The sequence below is a fragment of the Porites lutea genome, chromosome 2 (assembly GCF_958299795.1).
Source record: "Porites lutea chromosome 2, jaPorLute2.1, whole genome shotgun sequence".
Taxonomy (NCBI): Eukaryota; Metazoa; Cnidaria; class Anthozoa; order Scleractinia; family Poritidae; genus Porites; species Porites lutea.
In genome coordinates, this window is record NC_133202.1 from 38,714,842 (window position 1) to 38,722,621 (window position 7,780).

The window sequence follows — 7,780 nt, forward strand, 5'->3', positions numbered from 1 at the left end:
AAACACTTGGGTGTTTATTAAAAAAAAAAAAAAAAAAAAAAAAAAAAGTCTGAGCAGCTAAACCGTCTTTAAACCAGACATCGTAACTTTCTTCGAAGAAGCAAACTTGCATGATCCTACTATTAAATTCACCACCGAAATTCACTGAGACAATGTTTTTAGACACAGTTGTGTACAAAGGCACAAGATTAAACGAAAAAGGTATCCTTGATGTAAAGACTACGGAAACCTTCCAGCACACATTTTGCGGCTTGTCACCCACCGATTTGTCAAAAGAGTTTGAGGAAAGTGTTTCAAAATTCAAAAGAACGCTTGATGGTTGATGATGTACAGAGGCTACCAACACAATTTGAAAGACAAATTGCAATCAGAAATAAATGAAACTCACAGAAACCGAAGTCCTGAAACAAAACCGAGCAAGGAAGGAAAAGAAATGTTGCCTTTCTTGACACAATAGGGAACTTAAGAACCACGACGAAGTTCACGATGACGACGTCTGTTGACTGGGAAAAGACTGGAACGAGAACGTCAGTTTCGGCAGGAAAAAGGAAACTTAGGATGCAATCGGTCGGTAGGTCGACGACGACGATACTGAGTGTAAACACAAATGTAAAACTGTGATGTTCGTTCGCAACAAAGTTTTTCGCAATGGCGTCTTTTAAAACAATGCGAGGTCTAATTTTTAAGCCGTACGTCTAATTTCATTGACGATGGAGAATTTTTTGTGTTGTCTGACTTTTTCGAGTGGAAAAACACCTGCTTTCCGCACAAAGATTATTCAACTTGCAACCTGAATGAGGTGGCCGAGTCCGATTGTCTGTCAGAGTTTAGATTTGGAAAAAGAGACATTCTGATGTGATAGCTGTTTTCCATATAAAGTTTATTTCCTCTATATTAAAGATATATGATTTGCCTTACCTAAATACGTACAAATAAATTTCTCACTTACGAGGCGGGGGGGAAGGCAGGGTATGGGGTGGGGATTTGCTTGTCTTTGTTGGCCCTGGGGTGGGGCATTTGACTGATCTTGTTCTCCCAGGAGAGGGGATATTTGAATCTTTCTTCGCCCGACGTGGAGATATTTGACTGCCGACTTGGGCGAAAAAGACTGCGACGGAACATCTGTTTCCCACGTCCACGCTTCACGCATGCGCCGTACGGTTTGAAAAGATCAGGAAGTCATGGAGGTCACTGAGAAGGCTGAGTGAATTTCACTGTTTTGTCTTCAAATTTCGTTTGTTTTAGCGTGTTTTTGATCAATTGAACTTCTTAAAATACTGTGGAATTAAAATAAACGAAAGTAAAGAGAAACCAGGTCGATTTTTGCAAGTACAATTGATTAGTGTATGACTCATTCGCTACAATCAGTGTAAACTTACGAAACTGACTTTTTTTGTACCCTTTACTAAGAACGGTATATTTAAACTTACAAAATGTGGACTTTCTCCTAAAGGTTTATGTATTCTACGCAGTGTAACGCCAATTATGGTTAAAACGTATAATTGCAGCTGTCACAGGAACATGCATCTTTGGTGATGCAGCAACGTTTATAGAAGATTGCAGAGTTTTATTTGGAGATATTTTTATTGTGCCTTTCTTGGGTTCTGCCTTGGGATTGACAGCAATGTGCAGCCTAGGGTGGGGAAATTTGGTTGCATTTGACTGGAATGACTTTGCCCGTGGGCAGGGAATTTGATTGCAAATTTTTGAAAAAAGTCAAATCTCCACCCTACGCTCTGCCTCCCTCCCCGTCGGCATTACATTGATAGGTGCATTATACCTGCTGAAGCTTGTGGATTGCAGGACGACGTGATTGTACTTTGTTTGGTGTCGTCGACAACACCACGACGACGAAATTTACTGGTCTCGCTTGCGCAGTACACTGTAACTCTCTTCTGGTCGTAAAAGAAACTTTAATGGAAAAGTGGAATCTCATACAAAACCAACCTCTACTTTGCTAATTTTTTAAATAACCACCCCTTATTTCCTGAAAGAAAGGAAAACCATGGCAAAGAACATGCTTGTTAGAGCAAAAATATTTAAGGTCTTTCACGCCGGTATAGATGTGCAACCTATCACTCCTTGCAGTTTTTCACCAAAAATAATTTACGTACCCAAAAGGTCAGACTGGGCGTTTGCCTCTGTGTCCAATTAACCTCTCTTCATTACTTTTTATAGTGCCCTGTGATCAACAGGGAAATCAAGTTCGCATTTGCAATAAACGCTTTGGTGAAATACACTATCATGTTGCATAATGAAGTTTAAGTTCAATCAAATGATGCATTTTTACAAGTTTTACATGTTTTATAGGGATCAAAGTCTTGAAACTGATTGAAACACATAACAAATATTAATAATTAACATGCATTTTTACTTATTAACTGAGATTAACCGACAACCGACAAAGATCGAAATTTTTAACCGACTACCGACAAAGTAACTAAATTTTAACCGACAACCGACAAGTGGACCCCCCCATTCAGACCCTCAGTAAAGCTTTCCGTTAAGCTGCCGTAAAGGTTGCGCAAAGAGAGCACTTTATGGTACGCAAGGAAAGTACTCGTTTTCTTCATGTCATATGACGCTTCCATGGTGACCAGATAATTATATTGAAACGCTTCATTTTATAAACATCACCTGTACCAATAATTTCATACTGCCCATCCTTTAGCTAAATTAATTTGAGTCAACCACCTATTGACAACACAGTAATTTTCTAGGAGTTATAATAACTTATGAAGGCCTGTTTTGGTCAAAATTGCATGATTAATTTTCCCCTCTTGATGAATTAATTTGATGAGTACCGGCTATTAATATTTTGTCTGTTTGTTATTATTTTTACTTATGCCTGTAATTATTTTCGTGTTCGTTTTAACTTTTCCATGCGTCACAATTATTTTTTCATCACCAGGAATTAATTTTTTTTTTGTGCCGTCTTTATTATTTTGCTTCTTTGAAATTATTTTTTTCCATTAAACAAATTATTTTACGGTTGCGGATTAGTCTTTTGTGTGCTAGAATTATTTTTTTTTGGATAATTAATTGATTTTGTCGTACGTTTCTCATAATATAATGGTAATCTATTTTTTTCCATTCGAGAATTATTTTTTTGTTAGTCATAATTATTTTTTCGTAGTTTTGGCAAATGTCCCATAAGCCTCTGCGGCGAAGCTCTTGCCATATGCTTCCTGAAACAAACATGGCGTCTTCAACCATTCCACTTGCGGCTAAATACAGGAATCGATCCGACTTCTGATTGGTCGAGACGAAACTTGTTAGTCTATGTAAACATCACTAAAGTGTAGCCTAGTAAGCATGTGATCCGGATATGGAAAAGAGACCATTCCTGTCGCCAAACTCTTTACGCGATCGAATCTACAGCTCACGATGTATAGACGTCGAGTGTAATTTGAAATATTAATGCTTTTTTTGAGTCATTGTTATTAAACGTTCTTCACGACTTCAAAGGCTAGTTTTGTTTAATATGGCACTTATTCAGCTGGGACTCAGCTGGATCGATTCCTTCAATTAGCAAAGAGAGTGTCCAGGGCTAAATACAGGAATCAATCCAACAACAACAACGATCCCTCGATTCCTAGATAATATCAGAGCTGAAAAGTTTCACTTGTCATCAGAAAGAATGTGAAAGTGAAATAAGACATTAATTCTAAAAATTTTATATTGTTTGAGAAACATCAGCACAGCAAGATGTTTCAGTGATGATATCATTTAGAGTGCTTTTCCCGCCGTGAGCTTAGCATCCGCGCTTGACCTCGGTTACATAGTTCAGTGTGTGACTCCCGATCATGACGTCGGCGAAAAAGTTTCTCATGATCAGATTTTTAAAACAAATCATCTTTACTCCGCTTTTCACAAACATGCGAACTCTAAGGTTCAAAAGCCGTCTTCACAGTTGCGTTTTTCGCTGCCGTCAATCATAATTACAATCACAAAGCACACAAACCGGGTCGAAATTCACATCACCAATCCACCAATCCACCAAAGGTTTTTTGTGTAGTTCAATAAAGACACCATAGTTCAAGAACAACTACAGTAAACACCCGCATGTAAGAACACACGATTTCGGGGGTCAGGCTGATTGAGTTCTTATTTACACTTTTTTTTTTAATAAGAATGTTGTTTTTCCGGCCCAGGCTGAATATTCTTAGTTTTCTGCCGATTTTAGGCTGAAAATATTCTTGTATTATTCTTAAATTATAGCTTATGACATTTCCGTTTTAGAATTTATTGGGGTATATGTATATGTATTACATGTACCGTTCATCGAACTGTCATTAGCGTTGAACATTTTGCTATAGCTAGTGCAGGTTTTTTCGTTTTGTTGGCTAGTTTCGCCGTTCAGAGAAGGGAATAATTTTATACGGTTACGTTAAAAACATAAAATAGTATTGTATTAACAGATGTTTCAAAACACAAAATTATACCTATCCTTTTCAAAATCTCAGCCTTGGCTTTATTCTTAAAATATTCTTAAAATTTCGCAAATTTCAGCCTGGATATTCTTATAAAATATATTCTTATAAAAAAAAAACAGTGTATCGGGTGCTTAATGATAAATCAGCTCAAAATGTTCTTAAAATGTTCTTAAATTTTTGTTTACGCCATCCCAATAAAATGTTTCGTTTCCCATCGCCCGACCGACCCATTTTTTTGGAAAAGTAAAAAAAAAAAAAATTCCAGAATCACTTGTAAAGAAGCAAGTACCTTAATTTACAAGCAGACGATCTTGTCTTATTAACACCAATTGTCTTAAATTGTCAGCGATACTTCGTTTTTGTAGCCTTTTTAAATATTTTATAGTCCTGTTAATATACATCTTTTACCATCTGATTATATCTTGCAGACTAAACGTGAATTGTAATTTGCAATCATGTGTTCATTCTTTTTTTTTCTTGCCCTGAGTTATTATAATTGATGTCCTCAATAGTCTGGCGTCATTTCGTGCTCTCACTTCATTATTATGTATACTTTAGGACTGCTTTCTCCGAATGAGGCAGTAAGCAAAACACGTTGTCAGCAGTGGCGTTGATAAGCTGATGGTAACAACGGTGACGAACTCCTTTGTCAAGACAGAGAAATGTAGCAACACCTGAGTTGATGTGACCATAAATGAAAGAATCCAGGGAGTTACTATAGCAATGGTATAATGACCCAAGGTCACTTGCCTGTGTCGTAGCGGCCGAGCAATAGCGTGAAGTCTTTCAAGAGAAATAACGGCCAGAGTAAACATTGACGATTTGCCGGCGAACATATCCACGCAATCATCTAGCACCCCTGGCAAAATTTTCTGCCCTGGATCAGCTACAATTATGAACAACGGCACTGCAAGTAATCCAACCACTAGATCCGCTATTGCCAGGCTTGTTAACAGGTAATGTGGACGCCTGCGAAAGTACTAAGCGATGCGCTCGCGTGAACCAGTGTCATTTTGGCGGGAAAAGGTGATGAGTTTTAAACGGCAGTGATGGAAACCATAAACCGTAAAGAAGTCTATAATTCTGCCGACTGTTGAATAAAAACTTAGGTGTCAATTAGTTGGATATCTCAAAAATTAACGAAGAAGCCCTCCCTGACGTGCAGAAGTGGAATAATACATAACCACGTGTACCTTCAAATGCCTTTTCATTTCCACCGAGATTAATATCTCATTTCCTTTTCATTGAAACCTCTTAAGCAAACATAGGGAATCTTGAAACTCTATGTCTCCCCGATTAGTTTCACCACTTGTGCTAAACTAGAAGTTTCAGGCGTAAATAAAGTTATCATCATCATTAGCAAACAATTTTACAGTGTAATAGACGTTAACATCGCTTTGCCGCGAATCTTTGTAAAATATTAAATTTGAATATGGGTGGTGGATCAGAGGGGTAAAAAACATGTAGAGATATATGAATAATTAATGAGCGTCAGCTTTATCACTGTTTCATAACTTCTCCCCTTGTTTTGAAATGTATTCAATCTGCCTATTCTTACCCCTCTAATGAACAAAATGTGTAAGGGAACTTCAGGTTTACATTCCTGTTTAGGCAATGAGCTCGTGTGTTAATTAATGAAAATATGGAAGCTAAGGTTTTTGAAATAAAAATATGCGATGGAGGGCATGACCACAAAATCAACAGCTTTTATATTTACATTGGGTTCTATTATTCGCCCCCTTTATTCGACTTGCCAAAGCCCTGCGGTGGCAAACATAGGTCTTAAAACAATAGCACAAAGCGTAATAGGTAAGCAGGTCTCGATCCAGGATTGATTAACACCCAAAAGGAACACAAATAATTATTATCATGATAATCATGCAGTTTATGAAGAATCTCACCCAAGCTCCCGGTGACGCTGTAAATGCCAGAAAAAGCAAAGGCTAGAAAAATTAAAACAACACCAATGTATTGTGATTTATGTCCTTTATTAAAAGCATACCGCGGACTTAGTATATCTTTATATCTTTATTCAAGGTTTTAAACAAACGGTAAAATTTACAAGATCCATTATAAATGAAGATACAACTGTCTAAGTGTTAATTACAATCTATTTAGAATCGAAGAGACGTCTATTTACAAAGCATTTCTTAAACCTCTCTGTATTAACACGTGGGATCTGGTAAGGATGCGACCTAGAAGATCCTGGAGGGGATTCGAGGAAGTACCCATAATACTTTTCCAGAACCTCACATCCCTGTCTTTAATAACCTGTTGAATCGATGATTCATGTTGAATATACCTAAATCGATTAAGGTCCTTCTCAATAGCCTATCAATTTGACTAAGATATTTGGTATAAGCAGCAACACCCCAAACTCTGATACAGCAAGTAAAAATTGACATAATGAGGCTATTAAAGAGGTAATCAATATCAGATACACTACAACCATTTCTTTTACACACTCTAAGGATATGCATACGTTTTAGAGCTCTTGCCACTGATCAAATCATCAAAATGCTTATCCCGGTTGGTAGGACTGGGATAAGCATTAGCATAGCATAGGAACTCGAATTTCATTGTAGGTCGAGAGCAGAGGAGCAACTTAGAAGACTGAAATTCTTTTACCACTGTATAGAGATGTCAGCAATTTTGCCACTGGGTGATTTACTTCTTGATCTTCTAGCCTGTTCCAGGCGTTCAGACAGTAAAGCGCGGGCGAAAAATTGACCGAAAAAACAAAAACAAACATAAAACAAACGAGCGAAGACTAGAGAGGTCTCCCAGTCTCCCCTCGCTTTTCCCCTCGTTTTCTCCGCGTACGATTTCGCTCGTTCCCCACCAGCTGAAAGCCGCGCTCTACTATCTCAACGTCTGCAACAGGCTCTTTACCTTCAGTTATACGATTGAAACCAAATTAATGATACGACCGTAGTTAAGTTTAATATCGGCATCCATCCTAGCTGCCCTGTAAGGCTATAATAGCTTACTACATAAAATGATAACGGTTGATTCCTCAACCTGTCTTTTTTGCCCTCTTAAACCCCAGACTATTTGACTCTTATTCATAGACTGCGCACAAGCAAACACCTGGTTCTAGATAGAATTTCAAGAACGGTACAGCAAACTCAGTAGGGAAAATCGAACTAACAAATTTTAAAAATTTTTTTGCAGGTTTCTTGTTTACTCTTCGCAACATTTTTTAGCTCATAATCTTATTATTATTATTATTAAAAAATATTATTCAAATCTCAAAGCCTGTTATAGAAAGGAGGCCAACTTTCGTGAATTTTCCCCTTGATCAGGTTTCGATATTATTTTGATGTTAGAGCAATACACCGCTG

At 37.5% G+C, this 7,780-nt stretch overlaps 1 pseudogene; it reads right to left on the reverse strand.

Moving 5' to 3' along the window:
* Positions 1-4,897: 4,897 nt before the first annotated feature.
* On the reverse strand, positions 4,898-5,647 carry LOC140926169 (adenosine receptor A2b-like; annotated as a pseudogene).
* Positions 5,648-7,780: the final 2,133 nt, after the last annotated feature.